The sequence below is a fragment of the Crinia signifera genome, chromosome 1 (assembly GCF_055691185.1).
Source record: "Crinia signifera chromosome 1, ASM5569118v1, whole genome shotgun sequence".
NCBI classification, from domain to species: Eukaryota; Metazoa; Chordata; class Amphibia; order Anura; family Myobatrachidae; genus Crinia; species Crinia signifera.
This window is the reverse complement of record NC_139217.1, coordinates 312198536-312223327: the sequence shown is the minus strand read 5'-3', so window position 1 is coordinate 312223327 and position 24792 is coordinate 312198536.

The window sequence follows — 24792 nt, the reverse complement described above, 5'->3', positions numbered from 1 at the left end:
GGTCTCATTCATTTACATCTGATCATGCAACATTAAAAAACATGTACAGTACAATTTTTCCCTGCATGGTCCGTTATCTGGCTTAGATGATCCATTCCAAATGGATAAACTGATTAAGGATGTTTGTTTTTAATCCTTTAAGTGCAGAAGTGTTTTTTTTATATTTTTTTATTTTTTATTTTGTACATGCATTGAGAGCAGTGTTTATAGATTTCTTCTTTAGCAAAATATGGCACTTAAACTCAGCCACAATGCAGTACAAGATGGATGGGAAAAATATTTATTTTGGACATTAATTGCCATTATGTATTTGGAACCAAATTCATTATTTTCTGAAAGACCACAATGCTAATAGATTTTCCCATCTGTACCTTACTAGCTAGGAACAATAGATCTTAACATGGAAAAAAAGGATTTTGTGGTTTACTGTACTTACTAGAATGCTTGGAAATGCTGAGAGGTATGTGCTACATTTTATACCATTTCTTTTTAGAAGTAATAACTTTGGCTCCAATTTTTACAAATTGAAAAGGATTATATTTTGCTCTTTATGAAGCAACTAATAAATTGATTTATCACCTGGCCTTAGATCACCTTCATTGTAACTTATATAGTCTAGGTACTACTTTGTGCCTTGTTTAGCTTCTATAGGGAAACATGACATTTACTTTAACAAAACAAGATTTTTTTAATTAAATTTAAGGGCAGATTTCCTTTTTATAGGGGTTGGATACAATATGTCTTCCTTAAAATTATAGTAATGCAAAGCCTTGAGGTGGCGGGAACAGGGCATTTGTCCAATGAGCCACTTTTTGGGCCTTGCAAAATGATGAGCCACTTTTTGCTCCTTGCAGAAGTACCTTATAGAAGAAAGGACTTTCTATGAACATATTGACAATTAAGTTTAAGATAATTAAAAGCTATGATAAGAAGCATTTTAGGAGAAAATTAAAAGCATTAACAATCCCTAATTATAGGTGTAGTGCATACTTAGGGGCAGTCCAAAAAAAAGTGCAGGTGGTGTACTGTTACTCATCAACAAAATATATTTAGTTCAAAAAGTTATTATGATTTCATTATTTACTTTTTTATGTCTTTATTATAACCTAAAGGCTAAACTAACTTCACATAGATGATGTGTACCACCCCTAATGGTTCTGTTCTTCTGTGGATAATACTGTACCTTTTCTTCCTGACTCCAATGCCACAGCAAGTGTACAGGAAAATCCACTAATTCCCTAAGACAATAAAAAACCAATTGGTGAATTGTTTTATTAATCAGGATCACTCCATTGCTTTCGATGTGTTTCGATTAAAAGTAAAACAACATACAAATTACAACACAATAAAACAATGGACACAATGCACATAAATCATACAATCTATATCATATAAATACGTCAGCTATCCTGTCACCGGGATGCAGTTTCAATCCCATCGGTCGGAATCCCAGCGGTCAAAATCCCGCCGCCGGAATCCTGACCGCCGAAATCCCAACACTTTCTCCCTCTATGGGTGTTGTGGACACCCATAGAGGGAGAATAAATTAGTGTGCTGAGCTTAGCGAAGCACCGGGCCCGCTGCGTGGCGAGCGCAGCGAGCCCGCAAGGGGGGGGGGGCATCCATGACCCCCCTTGTCTGAATTTCGGCGGTCGGGATTCCGGCGTCGGGATTTTGAACGCCGTTATTCTGGCCGCCGGGATTTAGTACCAATCCCCTGTCACCACTAGCAACTCAAGTATACTATCACTAAAATACTAGTAATGCAAAATAGTATCCCAACAAACAGCTCTGTTCAAGTTTTTGCTTCACTTAGCTAATAAGAGTACCATTAAGTGGTATGTGTCTCAGGGTGAACTTTTCTGTACATGCTGTGGCATGAATATAAATAACTATATACTGAAAAATGTACTTTATATTAATTATGGCATGCAGTACAAAAATTAGCTGAAAATACCCCCCCCCCACACCGTGTCCCCTCAAAACCATGCAAGGGTATGTGTCACAAAGACACATTCCCTCGCATGTGCTCACAGCAGGAGAAATCTTTCGGTGGTCAGCGATAATCAAATGAATTCTCTTGCCTTCCCCATTTTTGCTTCTGCATCTTTCCCTAACTATGAGTGTCTCTGCCTTTTTTCACACCCCAAGTGTTTGGGGTGTTTGCTTCTGACCCCTGCTCCACTTCTCATGTATGCATCTGCTGTTACTTGCACATGATTGCCTCTGCACCCTTGCTTCCCCATGAGTTCCTCTTAATCATTCCGTACCCATAAGAGCCTATCATCCCTCCACATGTGTGCATCTGTCTCCTCTCACTTTATTTCTTTCTCTTTGTTACATTATACCTTCTTGCTCCCCATTCCATCAGTTCCCAACTGTCTTATCCTCACCATTCACTTTAATCTTATGCCACACTTTTCTCTCCCTTGTTTTCCACTTCTGACCCCTTTAAATCTTTCCATCCTCAACTTCTGAATGTTGTCCTTTGTAATGTGTCCATTGACTGCTGATCAGAAGAGGCATGCATGAAGGAAAGCACAACCATGTTCAATGCTGCATATATGAATCTAAAGATCACAGGTAAATACAACTTTCAGTTGTTAAATCACCACTCCACATTACACTTTTGCACCCTCTGTGCATTGGAAGTTTGAAGGGGGGCCCTTCATGATACATTTGTGATGGGCAGGGGCATTTTAGCAGAGATAGGGGACTGTGTGCAGAGTTCAGGTGTGTCCCCTCCTCCTCTTAATGCACTGGCATTGTACCAATACCTGCTGCACATGTGCAAGTCTCTGGAAGCATGGTGCTCTCCATGTACGTTAGAAAAGATCTCTAGTGCACAAGTACAGTGGCCATCTTCCTGTTTATTTATGGTGAATACAGCTCTGCCTGGAAAGGTAAGTAATAGAACATTGCACCCATTAGAAACACCAATGGTGGTGGACAGGACATGATGGCGGCCTGTCTATCTATCCCTATTTCTCTATTCTCTTTTTCATCTCCCCCCTATTCCTCCTCTCTCTCTTTCTCCTATCTCCTATTCCTCCTCTCTCTCTCCCATCTGCCCTTATTACTCCACTATCCCATTTCACCCTCCTACTTTCTCTATCCCATTTCACCATATTCCTCCTCTCTCCAGTTTGACCATATTCTGCTTGTGCAAAAGGATTATTCCTACTTTGTCAGTCTCGAGCACCACAATTTCTGATTTGGCAGCCATGGACAGACTCACTGGAAACCTTCAGTTTTCAGTTTTTTACATTTATACCCCTTTCACACTGCAGCTATAACACGGTATATTGCCATTTTTAAAACGTTTTGAAATGGCTATAGCTGCAGTGTGAAAGCTCCAGATTAAATTTACTGATTCTAGAAAACTGGTATTTAAAAACTGTTTAAAAGAAGGTTCTGAGCTGGTTACTATGCAGTGTGAATGGCTCAGAACCGGTATTTTTTACCCAGGCAGCAGTGAGCACTGAGTGGGTCCCGCTCTGTGCATATCTAATGAGCGGGTACCCAGCGCAGTGCATATTTAAGGAGCAGGTCCCCTCCCCTGAATATGTAATGAGCGGGTCCTGCTCATCACATATGTAGGGGATGGGGATCCGCTCATTCAATATGAACTGTGCTGGGTCCCGCTCATTAGATATGCATGGAGCGGGACCAGCTCAGTGCTCAGTGCTACCTGGTCGTCTGTCAGCCAGCGTTGCCCACCATACATATATATATATATATATATATATATGCAACATGTAAGATTTTTTTTTTGGGGGGGGGGGGGGGTGCACAAAACTATTTCAATTAACTATTTCACCAACTGTTCTCTATGAGTGAATCGAGTTCAATGTGAAAAGTACAAAAATGTTAATTAAATATACCGTTTATAACATGCAATGTGAACGGGGTTTACCTTGCTCTGACCCGTTTTGAGAAATGTTTTATACCGGGACTAACAAGTTTTTGCGATGTGAAAGCTGCATTACTAAATAGTCTGTATACATCATGTGATACAATGAGACATGCCCAAAATGTTAGAAAAGTAATATTATTGATAATATCAATATACCACAGCTATTGGCTGCAGAAACCATGAGTTGGTTCTGACATTTAACATTTGTCTGATGTTTACAGATTATTTATATACATTTAGGACCTAATTGGAGCTCTTTCTTAATATTCCTTGCATATGTTTTATCGTGTACTGCAAATGCTCTGAGTTATTTTATTTTATTCAAATACTTTTCATTTAGGTAAAAAGTTTCCTAAAAATGCATTTTTCCCTCATCTTGCTGGCTGTTCTAAACATTTCCTTTAGCTCTGACTGCACGTATTTCCCAGAAAACTTTATAATTACTTGGAATTTATACGGGCTGTTCCAGTCTAGCGCACAATTAGAGATGCAATATGAAATTTTCATTGCTCAATTTAGCTGAAATTGTAAGATGGATAGGGGACAACAATGAATATAGCCACATACTATAAAATTACCGCCGGCAAGTTGAAAGAAGTGTGAAATTGAGAACAATCACAGTTGTAAGCTAAACCATTAAATAGTAGGGTAAGGTTTAGTGTCATTTCCATGCAGGTAAGGGATGGAGGTGCTCAATTAATGGCAGAAGTTGAATTGCTCAAGGGATTGGAACAGCATGAAAGAACATTTCAGCTCTCAGTTCAGGTTCACCTCCTGCCTGGGTAATAGTTAAGCACTGAAACAGAGATGTATTCTTTCTGCTTGGGATTCTGCTTCCAAGACTAAAAGATAAAATGTGAATCACAGGTTGTGCTTGAGACGTGTACCTCACAAATTGCTTCTGCATTTGTGTTCTCTTATTTACTTGTTTATGTTTTAAAGCCTACTAAAATACTACATAAAGTATATGTTAAATACAAGTAAACTATATGTTTGCAGATTATGCTTTGCAATCACAGTATATTGTTTAATGTAAGATAATTGCATAGCTCTTCATTCAGAAATAACACTATTATATAGTGTTCTACTCCATTCACTTGGCTCACAGATCTATAACCAAGCAAGCCATATGTCTTCCACTGATTAGTTTTTGGAAGGATGTCATCTTGTAACTTTGGCAGACTGATCAGTTCATCCAATGTTACTATGCCTCTAATTAACACAGATATATTCATATTACTAAATATAATACCAGCAGTATGTTACCATCTTGCAAATATCCGTTAATATGAGACAAATTAATTATTCTTTGTATTTGGTGAACAAAGTATGGAACACTGCTTATAACTTACCAGAAAGGGCCTAACATCTCCAGAAACACAGAATTGCTCAGTCCCTTACTCACGCTGAGTAAGTGTCTGTTCCTGGTTAGTTTAGTATAAAGGACTTTACCTGGAAGAAGTAATGACATATTTGATATCTCTTTCCCTACTTATTCAGGGGTAGATACTGTTTAAATTTTTCATAGTCTTTCTAAAGTTATCCTTCACCTTCCAAACTCCTGTTTAAGTGATTCTGTGTATACTTCTGTACAAATGGGTCTAACAGAACTGCTACTGAAAGGTATGACTGTCTCTGTAGTTCTGTACAGCAGTACCTGCTGTTGTCACAAGCTTTGGGTTTGCAACTTTTTTCTGCTGTGAAATAAGCAGTTGGAACAGGACCTCCTAAGAGTCCTAAAGCTGCCCATACACGCTGCTATGAGAGCTGACCCGATGTGTGCTTTGAGGTGCGCGCTCCCGCGCACCTCATCGCACAGTACAAAAAGTATGTGCTTGCACATACGTTTTGTACCTAGTTCTCATCAAATCGCATCGCATTGCATGCACAACGTGTGCACATGCAATGCAATGCGATTTGATCCGTGCTAGTACAGCACGGAAAGCACGCCCATAAAGCAGCGTGTATGGGCTGCTTAAGTGTCATTTAATCCCACTTTGATACCAACCTGTTGAGAGCAGGGAGCTAGATGAGTAACGGGACAAAGGGCCTGATTCAGAGGTGAACACAATAGCATTTTTTGTACTGCACATAGGAATGCCCTATGTTGGATTACCAATGGTGGCCACTGCTTTTGGACCATTTTGGGGGCATGTATTAGCATGCGACTGTGTCGTTATATGCAGTTACAATGGCTCCTTCCGGTTACTTCCATGTACAGTCTGAACATGATAAGTGAATCAACTGATGTGCATCTGATGATACGTGTTTGTGTGCAAGTGACGTATTAGAGACTCCATATATACAAAACAGTGGAAAGAGAGCCTTAGGTATATTACTCCTAATAATATATTTAGGATTAGAGACTCTGCCAGTGGGCATCTTTGTGCATATGGAAGCAGAGGGTATGGAGACCTGCGCTGAGGTACTGGTACCTCTGAATGACACTGTGCAGTATGAGTAATTAATACACTATATACTGTGAAGTATAAGCCAATAATGAGGGTATTCACTGAATGAAGAGCTGTAACATGTGGATAAAATACAAAGTGCTTTATTGCTAATAGTAATAAAGAAGGAAAAGGGGGGGGGGGGGTGATGACCTGGGCTGAGGGCAGAGCAGGGAAGTTGATGGGCAGTGGGGGCAAAGTCACTGGGAACAAGTTCTGAAAGTTCCACTAGCAGGTAATCGTGGCGCGGGAGGCTGGCGTCCCGTCCTCCTCGCGGTACACGCTTACCTCTCTTCTTACGTCCCTCGGTGTGTGCTCTCCTGTCTGTACCAGCTTCCGGTCCCCACAGCGTCTCACAGCTCTGAAGCGGCTTGCAAAGCAGGACGGCGTCGCTAGACTCCACCTGCTTGCTGACCGGGTCCCGAGCCGGGTGCTGTGCGCTCAACTCCTCTGGATGGAGGAGACTTTGGATAAGTGTAGGTGCTTTCTCTCCAACGCGTGTCGGCCTGGCGGCCTTCTTCAGGGAGTTGCTGTGATAGAACGAGATGGCCGGGGGTATTTCAAGGGAATCATGTGGGCGTGCATCAGGGCTGTCATTCGGCCATCTTTGATGTGGGAAGAAGTGCCCTTAGTCTGTAGTAGATTCCCGCATTGAAAAAAACAGAGTCTTTGAGGTTTAGTGAGTGGTATGTGCTCTCTCTAGCATCATACTTATTGTTCCTTTCATGGTAGGTTCCGAACAGTGTTCTAAACATGTGTCTTAAACTGTGTGGAAAACTCATGATTCTACACTGATAGAACCACCATATTGGTTGTGGGCACCACTGCCCTTACAGGTGTTATATACTTCTAATAGTTGGATTTGGGCTTGTCATGTGGTGCTGATGGATCTGACCTCATTGTCCACGTTGAGGCCTCTTGGTGTTAGAGAGTTCTGAGGTTAAAAATCCATTTTAGCTCTTCTTTATTTATCAGTCTCAGGTAATCTCCGCCTCTCCAGTTTTTGGCTACTATTTTTATCCCAATCACTGTAAGGCTTTTGGGATTGCAGTCATGTACCTCTCTAAAATGTCTGGAGATGCTATGTGTATCTGACCCCTTTGCGATGTTGCGCATATGTTCACCAATCTTAATTTTGAGTTTTCTGATAGTTCTCCCTACGTATTGTAGCCCACAGGGGCAGCTTGCCAGGTATACTACCCCTGTGTGATTGCAAGTTATGTGGTCTTGTATCTTGTATTCTGTTCCTGTCACCCTGGATGTGAAGTTCTCTATTTTTTTGGTTGTTATCGTATGACTAGTACAGTATTTGCATGCTCCTTAGTGGAAAAAAACTTTACTGTCTTGGGTCTGTTCTTTCTGTTTGTTATGGTTATGTGTCAGCTGTTGTTTTAGATCTGTCGATTTTTTGTAAATGATTTTGGGTTTTGGTGGTAAGATGTCGCCTAGGGTCTCGTCCTCTAATAGTAAGTGCCAATGTCTCTGTAGAATTTTTTTAAATAATCTTTTGTCATCATTGTATTTTGTGATAAATGCTAGTTTGTATTCTTCGTTTGGGTTTGTGTCTTTGATCTTGGGTATGAGTAGGGTTTCCCTGTCTATTGTTTCTACTTTTTTGTAGGCCTCTTGTACCCTGTTTTCTTCGTATCCTTTATCTGTGAATTGTGTGCTAAGGACCCTTGCTTGCGTTTGGAAGTCTGTGAGGTTAGTGCAATTGCGTCGTAATCTTTGAAACTGACTGATGGGGATGCTGGTGAGCCAATTGGGGTGATGTCCGCTTGTGGATAAAATATAGCTGTTGACGTCTACAGGTTTTTGGTATGTTTTGGTGTTAATTCTGTTGTCTTTTATGAATATGGTGATGTCTAGGAAATTGATTGTTTCTTGGCTGCATTGTGTGGTGAATATTAAGTTATTGTTGTTGGTGTTCAGGCTGTTGTTGAATGTATCGAGGTCTTCCTTTGTGCCTCTCCATATAAAGATGATGTCATCTTTGTAACGGCGCCAGAGCACCAGGTCCGTCCGGAGCTCGCCTCCCCTCCATATATTTTCCTCCTCCCACTTACTCATGAAGAGGTTCGCGAAACTCGGGGCGAATCTGGTGCCCATGGCGGTGCTTGTTGTCTGATATTGTGTAAAAATGAGCGCTAGTAAGGTTAAAGAGGGGAAATGCGGGGTTTGAGAGGAGAAAAGATTGAGAATAAAGATCGTAGAGGTAAAGAAAATGAAGCGGCACCTGTAAAAAACGGGGTTAATTGAAAAAATGTTTACGCTCCTTTGCAGGAGTGAGGTGTAAAGTCTGTGCGGGAACCCTGTACGCTTTCCCTACCTCTATCCTGGCTCTAACGTGCAGGCTGCAGCGTGAGTGGAGCGAGTGGCAATGATGTTGTAGCCGCGTCTGTGTAAACTCCGTTGCTGCAGCGTGTCAGCGCGTCCCGTCCTTCAATGTTGGTATTCTTAGCGGGGTCGGAGCTGGATAGCGGGGTAGCGGTGGCTGGGTATCCTCTTCCTAACGGACAGCAGGAATCAGATCAACGCGTTTCATGCATCAAGCGCACTTTTTCTTGAAAAAGTGCGCTTGGCGCATGAAACGCGTTGATCTGATTCCTGCTGTCCGTTTTTTACAGGTGCCGCTTCATTTTCTTTACCTCTACGATCTTTATTCTCAATCTTTTCTCCTCTCAAACCCCGCATTTCCCCTCTTTAACCTTACTAGCGCTCATTTTTACACAATATCAGGAAACAAAAGGGAATTTATTTTTCCTTTTTTTATTGAGCAGCTTATTTCCTTATAATTAGCGCAAGTGAATACCCATATCTTCACGGTGCTTGTTGTCTGTTTGTAGTAGTTGCCGTTAAACCAGAAAAAATTGTGTTCTAATATGTACCTGATGCAGTCTGTTATGAAATGTATTTGCTCTGATGGAATGTCGTTAACCTGTTCTCGGTAGTGTTTCACCGCTTCTATGCCCTGGTCATATCCTATTACAGAGTAAAGGGTAGTGATATCGCTAGTACATAGCCAAAAAGTGTCCTGCCAGTCTATTGTTTGTAATGTTCTCAGAAAATCGGTAGTGTCTTTTATGTATGATTGTTGCGTTTTCACGTATGTTTGTAGGAATCTGTCTAGGTATTGAGAAAGGTTTGAGGTTAGTGATCCAATCCCAGATATTATCGGACGTCCTGGTGGGTGTTGTGTGTTTTTGTGAATCTTTGGCAGATGGTAAAAAACTGGGATGACCGGGTTGGGATTGTCTATGAAGGAATGTTCTTTATCAGTGAGTATGCCTTTGAGTATATCTTTGTGCATATACAGTAACAACAGCTATGACAATAACATATTTATGAAGAATCACTGCATGCAAAATTGCAGTCATGATAGGATGTGTATGCAACTTTAACTCAGGCCCAAAAAGACACTCTATTTTCTCATGCCATTTCAGCATAAGTGTGCTGCTTATTAGCAGTCAGTTCAAAATAATAGATTTAAGGTGGTTGCCAGTGAGGGAGTTGAACCCTATTAAGAATGTTGGAGATTATACGTATTACCAATGAGGATAGAGAAAAGAAGCTCGTCACTATTATTATCTTTTACTTATATGTCACCACAAGAGATTTGCAGCACCTTACAAAATAAATCAGCAGAAATAGTGCAAACAAAACACAATTTTTTTTTGCAAAACACATTGCACAAAACATTACAGAACATAAGTATCCTATGTTACCTGTGTCCTGTTATTTTGATTTAACAGTACATACCCATCCAGAAGTAGTACACAGTCTGGTGCTGTTATGTTGACTTACTGACTTTAGTAAGGACAGGTTCTGTAGAGTGGAGAGTAAAAAAGCTAAACTGAAGTGGATTAAACAGGCAGTAGGTGATAAGAAAGTTGATAAAGCACAATGGTATAGAGTCTTTCGGTATGAAACAAATTTTATTTTTCATCTGCATTACATCAATGCAGATAAAGGGGGGTATTCAATGGCGGCCGATATTGCCACCCATTCAATGCTTCCATTTTTGGCAGCATTGAAGGCAGATTCCGACAAAACATATCCCATTTTAAAAAAGTGGCAAGTGGTTTTTGAAAATCTGCAGCCGTTTTCACAGACATTCCCACTTTTCTACACTTGACAGCCAGAACATTGAAATCCAATTGTCGAGCTACAGTCGAGCTGAGTAAAAATGGCCCGGGATTCCCAGATGCACTACCCCCCAAAGACAGCAAATGTTGGCATACAAAAATGACTTTAAACATTAAATTTGAAATTGGCAGACTAAAACATACATGCTAAAGAATCTGTGGTTGGGCAAAATTATCACAAAACCATACATTAATAGAAGTGAACTACATCACAGCACTATTATTAAGTGTAGTTGGCACTACTGTATGCATAATTATGCTTTAAACATTGCACTCGAGGTTCAGTGGCAGAAAAAACTGGGGCATAAATTCATACCAGACGCATGGCGCTAAAATATATGGTGGTCCCCCATTCTCCTTCCCAGTTTTATGTGGAAGTAGTATCACAGCTTATGAGCAACGGGGGAAGTTTTGTGATTCCAGTGCAATCACATTATTTTTCAGCCATTGCTCCATCGGAGCACCTCTTCTGGCTACTCACAATTAGTACATGTTGGCAAATACAGATAATTGATGCACATTGCAACTACTTTGTACACCACAAGAAAAAAAAACATATTTTCCACCACTGGAAAAAATAAAACCACATTGTCCCTTACTGTTGAATAAATAAACCACATTGTCTCCCACAGGATAAAAATTAAACCCCATTGCCAGCCACTAAGAAGAAAACAAATTGTCCACCACTGAAAAAAATACACACTGACTTTCATATGGGGTGACAAAAACACATATTAATTACCCCAGCCCACCACAGATGACTTACCTGAGATGTAAATTAATTGAAGAAGATAAGAGAGAGCAGAGCTCCCAGTCTCCGCCTTCCCTCAGCTTCTGGCAGCATCAGTAGTACAGGGCAGACTTCAGTGCACAATAGCTCTGCCCAGGCAGGATATTAGGAGGTGGCATGAACTATGATGTCATTCCATTGCAGATCATGGCACTGGTAACATCTGGGAAGTTAGAAGTGGTGGTAAGGCTGGCACTAGATGCTGCCAGCACCACCAATATTGGTAGAGGTCCCAGCAGAGACAATTGAGAGGAGCTAGCATGTTGCTAAGAAAAGCCCAGAATAGCCCTTTCAATACTTTGTCATAAATCATAGAAAAAAAATACAAAGATGATATTTATTACACATATACTGTGTAATAAATATATTACTCGTATTTTACAATCTATGTGGTGAGACACTGTGTGGGAGCTTTAGGAGGCAGCAGGAGCTGTGCTTCCAGCTGACAATTGGAAACTTTTTGCAGCAGGGGCACAAAAAGAGGCTGAAAAGCCAATTAAAAAGCTACAGAGTAGCAGTACCTACACATCTGCCTCAGTGACAGGGATGTGCCTTTAGCCAATATCAAAGCACGCCCCTGTCACTGAGAGAGATGTGATAGGACAGCGGATGTCTGTCACACACAATAATAGCCTGTATCTGCTGACATGCTCATGCTTTGGAGGCTGTCTGCCTGGACCCTGCTGGGAGGCCCCGGACCCCCTACATCCTCTGGCTGCTGCAGCCAGCTTGCTTCATGCTCAATCTGCATCGGCTGTCTTCCTGGACCCTGCCGGGAGACCCGGCTCCCCTCCCTTATATCACCACTGCAGCTCGAGCTGGCTCTCTTCATGATCATGCTGCCACTGTACCCCCTTCACTGGGTGGCCTGGCTCTCCTCCCTCTTCCCGTTGCTGCCCTAGTAGGATTCAAATGTAAGTAGTGCTTCAGCCCTGTATCCCCATTGTCACTCTCCATGAGTCCCTGTCCCCACTTCCCCCTCTGTTACTCTTCCTGCATTGCCTGTCTCACTGTCCCCATATCCCCTGCTATCACTATCCTTGTGTCACCTGGTCTCACTGTCCCCGCATTGCCAGCTGTCACTATCCCCACTTCACCACTATCACTGTCCCCATGTCTCCCACTGTCCCCATGTCCCCCACTGCCACTTTCCCCATGCCCCCCTCTTTCACTGTCCCTACATCCCCCACTGTCACTTTCCCTGAATCCCCTGCTGTCGCTTTCCCCACATTCCCCTCTGTCATTGTCCCAGCGTCCTCTCTGCCATTGTCCCTGCATCCCCCCTGTCAATGAGCCTTATTCTAGTTCACTGTTAGAGGCAAATTCCCTCTTAGCTGGACAAAACCATGTGCACTGCAGGTGGGGCAGATGTAACATGTGCAGTGAGAATTAGATTTTGGTGGAGTTCTTCTTCAATGTGAGATCTATATTGCAGTGTAAAAATAAAGCAGTCAGTATTTTCCCTGCACAGAAACAGAAATAACTCACCCAAAGCTAAATCTCTCTGCACATGTTACATCTGCCCCCCCTGCAGTGTACATGGTTTTGTCCAGCTAAGAAGGAATTTGCCTCAAAGAGTGAACTAGAATAAGGCCCAATGTCCCTAAAAGCACAAAGCATAAAGCACCTGTCTCACCTGACAATCACCTCACCGCACATCACTGGTACCTCAGCAGGATGGTCTGGGGCCTTACAAGAAATGTACCAGCATTTGTTGCACTCATTAGGTTATATTTTTAAAGATATTGAACTTGTGTTTTTATTATATGATTTATTATTAATTCTCCAGATGTACATTAAACTTATTATGTTACATTATAATTTTTTGTATCAATTACAATTGCTGAAAATAATATATTTTAAATAAATTATTAGTTTATGGATGCCATAATATTTCGATTTTAGCTTTTCCATAAGAACGTTGCTAATCAACCACTTTAACAGTTAGAATACAACACTTTGTGGGAATTCTATACAGTGTTGGAGATGTGGATCAATGTGTTAAAAGTTCAAGTGCTCTAGCTTTGTTCTTTCTAGTACTACAGCTATAGCATTTGTGGGTTTAATCATTCATCTGTATTATACATTTCTTTTAATGAAATATATTTATATGAAGCTTCATTACACATGTCTCTTCTCATTATATACTGTTAAGTGGTTCTATGTACTGTATGGATTTTTTCTAAATGATGGGCTGTCACTTCCCATTAATCTTTGTGCTTGTCTCATTTACAGTATACAGTATTGAGTACAGTCCATTTGGTATGCTATAGTTTTTTGGATACAAATTATGGGGACTATTGTATGTGCAATTATGACTTCACTAGTGACATTTACTGTATACTGAAAGTTTACCTGTTTGAATGGATGACTAAACATTCAAACATTCTGGACAAAATGTGAAAAACTCATATCGGCCTTTTGATTGTCGACCTTGCTATTTTCGACCTAATTTTTTTGTCAACCTTCCAACCCTGTTGACTATAGCGATGTTGACCTATTTCTGGTGTCGACCTAAGGCCTGTCAATCTTAATTTGTTTGACATAATGACACCATGTTTTCTAGTAGTGCAACATGAGACTCTTAATCCAGCAAAAGTGTCAAAAATATATATCAAATTAACTGTGTTTTATTAAATATAAAGATCTGTTTTGTTGTGGTTACCATTATATGATTGTGTCCATCAGTTCCCCACTACTGTGTATCAATGATCCTTGAAAATACTTTTGTGCCTCTCCTTGCTCCCATTCCTCCTGCATGTATTGACCAATACTTGTTTCATACATCTTTAGAACTACAGTATTTTTACTCAACAAGAGCTCTTACTTTAGCAATATTTTAAAACACAAAAAAACTAGATGACTGTCATTTAAATTTGCATTCCTACAACTACACATAGAGCAACTATACTGCAACTTAAAGGGCAATTTTACTAAAAATGATTTTGCATAATTAGAAGCCTAAAAAAGTATTAAATTGGACGTAACAACTCAATAAAACAACAACAGCATCGTATTTTTTTATTGAGTTTTAAACAGGTAATTTCAGGTACATATTCTACTTTAGTCTTCATTTTTAATATTCAGAAATAACTTCCCACTTATACAGCAATTTTACAAGATAACCTACCTCTGTTCCCAATACTTATGGGTGCATGGTCATGATTCACTTTAAAAAAAATGTTCTTCATTTATGCTATTGTTTGATATTTTAGTGTATCAAAACAATATAATGTAAATAAAAATTTCAGCAAAGGAAACAATACAATATTGATCTCCATGGGCTTGTGAAAATGTACATCCTGTCTGTGAGGAAGTGAAGCCTAAACAATGAAACCACAGAAGGTACAGGATACGAAATATGCATCAGATTTCTGAAACCATTTACTCTGTTGAACCCTTTCTTCCCAAAATACCTGCAGGCATCAAGGATATTCTCACTTTTAAACAATACACAACCAGACAAATGAGTGCCTGTTCTGAAACTGGTACTGACAACAAATATATTTTTTAATTACTGTTTTTCTCACCACAATTACACATACAGTTCCGAAGACCTGGCCAAAAATCTATGTAAAGTACACAGTGCTGTGCTATAAAGTTAATTAAATCTTTTTTGTGTGTTTGTTATGATAAGTACAGTGTGTGCCATGATGAAGTGCCATCATGTGCTCAGACATGGAACATTGTGTTGTCAATAAATCAACCTTTTTGGAACCAAAGATGCAACCTCAAATTAACAAATTAACTTGTAATTTCAAGACGCTCCGCAGTTAAATGTGGAGACACTCCTTTACATTTTAGACATTTTGGATTGTACTAGCTTAACATGAATCAACAAACAGCTTGCCTGAAGGATGTTCTGTTTCGATTGCTTGGTTAAACATGATTGTTGGAAAAAGAAATGAAGCTATAATATGTGATAAACAGGTTCTTTAACCCACTATTTCAGCCTAAGAAGCCAAATCATACCTTTTTATTGTAATATTTTTAGGCATTGGATACATCTGGAAAAAAATTCAAGCGGATAATTAGATTGCATTAGCAATGTGTCTGTTGTGGTTTCTCTGATCCCAAAGAAGGCAACCCTTTATAAAGTACTTGGCCGCAGTCTCCACAAAATCTGCTGTGTAAATTGGCCCATACTAAAGCATGTGGAAAGCATTTTTTGGCTGAAATTTGAAACCATTCATGTGGCTTTGAGACAGGGAAGTGTTGCCTGCCAACATCAATAGAACTTTGTACTACAAACCAAAATGGTCGTTTAGACATGTGTACTTTCATGCTTGCAAATGCACTGAGGTCAAATATTTTTTAATCCTGGGAATTTTTCCTCTTTACACAGCCTCATATTTCACGCAGGAAATGAGACTGAGTACAACAAGCACAAATCATTGAGACTGACAGACCATATTGGGTTCAAAACCCAATCTCTGATTCTAATTGCTCTCCAAAGGCTTTTGGCTCAAGGTAACTGTTGATTTAGTTCAGCTGTTTCAAATCAGCACGGCAAGGTCTCGCTAAGACAAACTGGTTAGGCCGCATTACATTTGTACCGTTAGATCCCTCAGATGTAGCTATAACACAGTTAGCATTTAAAAAATTGTATTTGTCTGCACGCTGCGGGCAGTAATTACAAGCTGGCAAATCTTTTTTGAAAGATGGTGTGGGACTTTCTTTATTGTGAGTGATGAATACTCATCCTAAAGGTAAAATAATGTTCCCTTTCATTGTAAAGAAGTGCACAATCAGTCCTGCAGTTTATTAACACATAACTGAGGCTTTTTTTTGGCATGCTCAAGTCAGTTTTCTGATACACTGTTTTTTTCTATACAATAACTTGTGATTATTATTATTATTATTATTATTATTATTATTATTATAATTATTACAACAATGTTGTTATTACTTTTATAATTGATAGCCTTTTTAACAGTATTTTTAGAATTAAAAAATAAAGATATATGCAGAGCTAGATAACTGTCAAGATGGTACAGCTGGTTTCCTAGGGCCTGGTATCCTAGGGGGCCTGGTGCCCATCTGCCACTATCATCTATTAAATTCCATTTCTGCAGGTGGGGAGAGGTTGTAGCTGCGAGAGAGGGGGGATTGGATGGTCAGGTGCTGCTGAAGATGATATGTTCAGGTATTGGCTGCTGCCAGGGATGATATGCTCAGACATAATGTATACTGTAGTCCAAACCACAGGGCACCATGCCAGGCAATGTACTGAGAGATGTGATAAATTATTCAGAGATGTCACATATATTTGCGCAAATGTATGATTTAAGTCCCCAATCTTTGGCTTCCTATAACTAATATTTATTAACACTACTGTATTTTCACTGGTGTCCTGTTCTGGGTTATGCTGTTTTTTGGGGGGCGCCTTTGAATAGATATAGTACTAGGGACCCCCAATATACAGAGAAGCCTTTATGAAGGCTTGGGGGCTTAAATCATACATTTGCACAAATATATGTAACCAATATCTCTGAATTCTATTATCATGTACTGTTTAAGACGGGTTACTTACTCAATGAGCTGGAGAGAACAATGCATTTTTTACTCACCCAGTATTACCCCTCCCTTTCATGCACCTAAGTGGTATTACTAAACTAAATGAGCATCTGCCACGGTATTTATGAATGTACTGAGAGATGCCTGATAGTTGAATGAAGAAATGCATTACTGTATGTCGGCAGTGCAGTCTTACTGGTAGTTGGAACTGCCTCATCCTCAAAATACACACCATATGCTCTATTTATTATTTGTAAGTCACATGTATGTACATAAGTCACAAAAAATTATAATCACAATGGCCCTTATTCAGATCTGATCACAGTACAAATTTGTTGGAAAATGGGCAAAACTATGTGCACTGCAGGTGGGGCAGATGTAACATGCGCAGAGAGTTACATTTGGGTGGGGTGTGTTGAAACTGAAATCTAAATTGCAGTGTAAAAATAATGCAGCCAGTACTTACCCTGCACAGAAACAAAATAACTCACAAAAATCTAACTCTTTCTGCACATGTTACATCTGCCCCACCTGCAGTGCACATGGTTTTGCCCATTTTCCAAACAAATGTGTACTGCGATCAGATCTGAATAAAAGCCAATATGTTATGATTATTGTATAAGGGCCACAAATTGCTCTCAATATTGTATGGTGGTAACAAACGTAATCTGATTAATGGAATAAAGAGTACAGCGAAGATGCAATAAACAGCTACATACAGTATGGTGTGAAGCAGGTATATTTCTTGATCAAAGCCTAAAGTGACCTTAGTTTGTCATTGATGTAAAAGCCAGGACTGGCACTATAGGCACTCTGGCCGCACATGTGCATCAATTTCCAACAAGAGTAGGGTGTCACAAGAAAGTTTTGGCATTGCAGCGATGCCTCTGTACTGCATACGCCTCCTACAACATGATGTAAACAGTCCTGGAAGGTAGGAGTAAGATAGATTGAGACTGCTGCATGTGTGAGAAGATCTGAGTTTAGACACAGTGCTGTCTACAAAGTCGACTGTGTTTGAGTGGGCACATAGCACGGTGGTACTGCCTGGAATCCACTACAGGTGTCACACAGATGGGTTGACAGCTCTGGGTAAACTAAGGAGCTATGGTGGATACATACCCTATCAGAGTACCCTATCAGAGTAGTATGTAAAGCATTATTAATTCCAGTTGCAACCAGGTTTGTGTAACTGTGTGGTAACATGGCATTGGAACAGGGGATTGGTCTGTCATGGCATATCGTGGGCATTCTGACATGAGTTATGCACTGCTCAGAGGTGGGTGTACAGTATGCAGAGATCTGGACACTTTTTTGCACCATTATAGTACTGATAATAGAAAATTATAGGTATCACCACTTATTGTTAAATAGACCCCTATGTGTTTTGTGTTTTTTATATAGTTTGCTTTTTGAGGTATTCTTTGCATCAACGGATCAAGGTGGTGTCCCTCAAACCAGTATCTTGTCCAGGGTGCCAGTAGGTATTAATCCTGATCTGTGCATAGAGTACCATGTGAAGACATTTTCAAATGAAAGTGTCTGACAGTATCAGATTATTATTTACCGATTTAGTAAAGCAATGACGTAGCCATGTCACTTTTAAAAGGCCAATATTTGGCCTCTTGTCGTTTTTGTACTTTTTTTCACCAACAGTAAATGCTTTTTCTGGACTCCCTAGTTGCGGTGTTAGCTGGTGACGAGGTCTATTTCAACAAATCTGCTTGGTACTTGCATGCAGACTTAATTTGAAGGTGATAAATATTGGTAATAAAAAAGTATGTCATTTTCAGTGTAAAATGGGCAGATAAATTACATGTGTCCATGACTTCAGATATACTGTACTACTTGCTACGTATCACTTAACCAGGAAGCCAAGATCAGAGATAGCATTTGTTTTCTACTGTACCAGTAACAAGAGATTTTTATTCCAATGTACTGTCACCCTTTATTTTATGTTTTGGATCCTACAAGGGTCATTTGATCTGTGTTGTAAAAGAAAACAAGTAAATAACATATTTTTGGAAAATAATCACCTTTATATCTCTACATGGTCTCCCTCTAAGGTGATACACTTGGTCCAGTTTTTTAATAACATCAGAAAAGGGAGTTTCAAACCTGTAAACTACTAATTGACAAAGGCTTTCCCATTTGAAGAGAAGTTCTTTCCACTGAGCCAGATTTTCAAATTTGGGAACAGTAAGTAGCGGCTCAGGGCCAAAATTTAGAGGATAGGGTGGATGGAGATTCAATTCATCGAATGATTTGTCTAATTCTGAAATTTTTGTTCATTTTTGTGGCAACTGGTAAACCGTTCACTTCAAATGACTACAGCAAGTGAAAAACATTTCACTTCTGGCTGCAATTTGGCCTTTGGTGGTGGTGCTGGTGGTGGTGGTGGTAAGGGGTGTTAGAAGAGTGTATTTTTCCAGGCACCAAGGAATGGTGGTGCTCATAGATTTACCAAACTTATCAAACGACTCTCGTAAATGTACTTTATAGGTGCTGTATGCTTTTCATTACTATTCTTGTCTTTACCACACCTGTCTAATACACATGTATTTAAAAAATAAGCATGATGACCTATGCAATGAACCAGACACATGGCAATGTCAATATATTGTAGAATAAAAATAGAAAGTGCATGAGTAAAGAGAAATAAAGAAATAGGTCCATGACTTGCATTGAGAGACATACAAAGTCATTGCAGCAGACAGACTATAGTTTGAAAAAATAGTAAATGCAGATATTTTTATGAGCTAAATTTTTCATAAATTCATAATATACTCTCTATGGACTTTTAATGGAAGGGAAAACTAGCTAGATGCTTAAAAGAATGTAAAACATTCCTATTGACAGTCACAGCATTTTTTATAGTTCCCATTGTATTCTTTATAGATATTCGAGAAGCACAGTTGTGATTATTATGATCTTTATAGTCATCACTTTGCCTTATGTGGGTTTTATGTTACAGTTTATGAAATGCTTCACATTCACTGAGAGATCAAAGTACTTAGCATAATGAGAAAAATGTACGGTACAGCTGTACAACAAGGGTAAGTATTGCCTGAAGCAAAACAAATCTTTAAGGAATGTCTTACAGTGGAAAGTCTAAAACACAGCAATGTAATCAAAGCAAAATTACTTATCAACTTCATTGTGTTTCAGGTGAATTTGCAGGTTTTTTTTTTTGTTAATAAAGATGAAAAAGGTCGTATTGCTTAAAATTGTTTCAGTATTCAACAAATTAATAATAGTTTTTTCAATAAAAAAATCATGAAAAAAGTCATTTTTAATGAACAGTTTAGCTCAATCGGTACTTATGTAGTATCTGGGCTGCCGATTTCTAAATCGGGTCGGATCGGGAGATCGCATCGCATCGCATGCGACCATGCGATTCGATGCGATGCGATGCGATGACCCGATTTTTCCATAGGAATCAATGTTAAAATGGACTGAGTCCATTTTAACATGGAATTCAATGGGAAAAATGGGTCCTTTTCATACCCCTACTATCCAAGTGGGCATGGAGTTGGATATAAACCTGTGGCGAGCGTAGCGAGCCACCGAGCCCGAAGCGTGGCGAGCGAAGCGAGCCCCGCGAGGGGACGAATACCGTCCCCTCGCGGGGCTCGCTTCGCTCGCCACGCTTCGGGCTCGGTGGCTCGCTACGCTCGCCACAGGTTTATATCCAACTCCATGCCCACTTGGATAGTAGGGGTATGAAAAGGACCCATTTTTCCATAGGAATCATTTTAACATTGATTCCTATGAAAAAATCGGGTCATCGCATCCGATATCGCATCCGATATCGGATGCGATGCGATGCGATATCGCATCGCATCGCATCTGATTGTATGCTTTAACTTAAGGCATACAATCAAAAAATCGGCAGCCCAGATACTACATAAGTACCGCTCAATCAGAATCTTTACTGTGACGGGTTTTATTTTTATGTGATAAACTACTTGGAAATTGTAGGAATTTTCTGATTGAGAAAGTTTAAAATGTGTTTTTAATACAATATCTAAATAAATAAAATATGTTTATTTAAATGAAAATATATCTAGCGTGTATTTTACACCCTCCATCTCTATGTGTACATAGGCCCTTATTGTAAAATTACTATCTATAGCCCATCAGATATAGCTCCCCAGGGGCGAAAGATCCATAGTATTATCTACCCTAACCCTATATTCTAATGCCATGTTACAACCCAGTTGCAGGGCCCCCTCACCCTAGTGTTAATAGCTCCCCCCCCCCCCCCCTTCATGTCTTATTTTTTATTTTTTATATATTATCCACCTCTCCGGCTAGTTAGTAATAGTAAAATTATTTTTATGGAGCCTCCCCAACCTTTCCCATTTATGTTGAGTGGTCAACCCCCATTACCCGAACATTAGCCCAGCCCCTCACCTTACTGGAGAGATAACACAGTGGAAATTGAGGCAGGGGTGACTTCTACTTTCGAGGCATTTTGGGATTAGTTTTCTGGATTGATATTGTCAGTCAGAGACCACTGCGTCACTTGCAGGGGACTGCTGCAGAAGGAGGACCTGTGCACTTGTGGGGAATGGATATTCTCCATAGAGATGGGCGACACAGCAGGACTTGCTAGCCATATCTGATGTAACCCTGAAAGGTAACGTATTCTTGTCTGTGGTCGAATCACATGCGACATACCTCCCAAGTGTCCTGATGTTCACGGGACAGTCCTATTAGTTGAGAGCCTGCTTGGGAGAGCAGTGGTGAATTTATGCTGTCTTCATGCGCACAACACCTATTCATGGCAGCGTGAGGGACTGGGGCGATGCCAGAAGCTCACATAGTGCTAGGTTAGCCCCTAAAATTGGGGAAAGCATACTTTGGAACTTTAGGGAGTGCAAGGCAGAAATCCAACTTCTCATATTTAGAATGTTGCATACAATAGTACCAGGCAAGGGGTAATGATTGACCTTGTACTAATGTCTTCAGCATTCCATAGTAATTGATTTTAGTTGAAGAGTCCCTGTATTTTTTAATATGGTTTTAAATGGTCTATTTAACAATGGTGGGCAGTACTGAATGATATTAGCTATCATTATATAACACTAGATAAATAGCCTCTGGGAGCCCTACCAAAAAACTGCACCATGAACCCTGTCACTAACAACCTAATGCTACTGGTAAAAACTGTAAAACTGTAAGCTCATAAGTGGCTTAACCAAAAAAATATACACAATGTGGCACTGTTACTAATCAAAGTCCAGTTGCTAATCAAAGATAATCATCAAGGTCACCTGCAGCAGTCAAAAGGGGAATACACTTTCACTAAAATAAACTTTTGTTGTGTTTCACTAATCCCAACCTCTAATGAAGACTTTAAATAACTACTTTAAAATGGTTGTTTTATATATACATTTTTTTTAAAAATAACCATTGGATGATGCTGTCTTGCAATTTTTATAACAAGAGCTCATTGGCGTTTGGCGTTGGCACCCAGAAACCCCGCCCTGAATGGTCAAATGTATTTCCCCCCCCTAATACTGTCATTATACCTGATGGCTTTAATGGCTGCTTGCTGCGATTTATTGGTCTGTGGTGAGGTGGTAGAGCCAATATGACGCGCCTCTCAAATATTCCCATCCCTGAACAATTGTGACACGTTCCCAATTTTGCAAGGGGCATCTTATCTTTTTGTTAGAGTGGCGGCTTTCTCCACTGCAAATTTTCTAATTAGTGATTCATGCTAAATTAGGATCAATATTACTGATGTTTAGTAGTAATAATAATAATAATAGTATTATTATTATTATTACTTTTAAAGCAGCGTTTTAACACAAATAATAATACAAACCTAAAACGACAGTATTTGCGAATACATTTGCAAAGTGTGATAAGCCCTGAGTGATGGGTCCTTCGACTTGATATATGTATATATATATATATATATATATATATATATATATATATATATATATATATATATATATATAGTTTAACTTTTTTTTGTAATTGTACTGTAACACCATCACTGTTTCATGCAGAAGTTGTTAGCAGAAAGCCCAGATTTATTCATTGGAAAGGCAAAAAGAAAGGGTGTAGTAAAACTCTGTGCATATAATTCATAATTTATGAGTTAGTATTACTTAATATTAAAAAGAAACTAACACCTTTACAAGTTTCAATTTCCTATTTTAAGTCTACAACGCCATAAAAATGCTGGTCTGGCTAGGATATTGAGCTAATGATTTCATGTAATGTGCTTCAGATCTGACTCTTACGCCAGACACTGAGTCTAGTAAGTTGTCACCACTCCAGCTGAACCAGCAAATATGATAATTATATAGCTTATATCTTTCATCGCTTTAAAGGTCAGGATCGTTTATTCTAGGTGGAAATTTACACCCTTCCTCCTATGGATTTACAGAAGTGCGGGCCTGTGGCCTTGCCACTCAGATTTTTTGTCTTAAAAAAGCTTCAACTGCAGTGTGAGGGCTCTTGTTACACCTTATACAAAACGAGAAGAAAGACCGTATTCTTAATTCGTCACCTGTTAGCTTTATTAGCCAAGGTATGGCTTTCAGTTTGCATTACACACAACTCACTGAGCAATGCGCAGGAAATAAACCATGCTAATTTACAGATTGCTATAAAAACAGAAAAACATATTGTTGTAAAGTCACAATCTTCTTGGTTTCTATGTAATTGAATTACTGCATAAAGGCTATACTTGTAGATACACATCAAACGCTTCTTTTGATAAACTGTAAGGGGTCATTCACATGGCATAACAAAAGTAACTTTTGACACAATAAATTTTTATTGGGTGTCCTTTAAATGGGAATCAGTTTACACCACTGTTATAAATAGCAGCATACAGCAATTTGCACCTGGAACAGTTTAGTAAACAGTGAAGTCTGAAGAATAAAATGCAAAAGCTGCCAAATTGAAACCTTGTCATAAATTGCCAAGTCCTTGGAATGCAGCAAAAGGAAACAATAACTCATTTGAAAGCATGTGTGGAAGCACTGTGATTGGCTGTTCCCATGTGCTGACACCTCTATTACTGTTTAGTAAATAGCTTTTTCAGTTGGCGGACCAGATTCTCTAAGCTTCAAAAGTGCTAAATTGGACAGTGATAAACAGCCAGCCAATCAGCTCCTGTCTGACATTTTTCAAACACAATCTGTGACATGGCAGGTAGGAGCTGATTGGCTGGCTGTTTATCATTCTCCATTTTATAACTTTTGATGCTTAGAGAATCTGGCCCGGTGTCTTTTAAATATAATAACAAACTCCAATCTCACAAGTGGGTTGACCATGTATATGTCGACAGCCACTATATCAGTCGACAGGCACACTGTCGACATGGGGAAAAGGTTGGCATGCACTAGGTCAGCATTGAAATATAGGTCATCACATGAAAGGTCAACATGAGTTTTCATGCTTTTTTTGGTGTCATTGTCGAACATATGTCAATATGAACCCCTCAAAAGCTTGTCATCCCTTGGGCATGGTACCTCACTCCTCTACTGCTGTTCGCGGCACACTTTAACGTTCCCAATCATAGTTCACGTGTATTGTAAAGCATAAAAAAGTACAAAGAAATATATATTTTTTAAACTCATGCCAACTTTTTCATGTGTCAACTATTGCCATGTCGACATACTGCTTATGTTAACATTTTCCATGTCGAGCTAGTGCATGTATTTTTAAAATCGACCTTATGCCTGTTGACCATTCATGGTTGACCTATTGACTGTTGACCTGTCTGGACCCCGGCCTGGACTGTAGTGACAAATAATACTGTATATTACTAGCGCTCATTTAGGGCCAGATGTATCAAGCTTAAAAAACTGTTAAAATGGAGAGTGATAAACACCCAGCCAATCAGATCCTACCTGCTATGTTACAGTTTGGGTTTGAAAAATGACAGGTAGGAGCTGATTAGCTGGTTGTTGATCACTATTCACTTAATGACTTTTTAAAGCT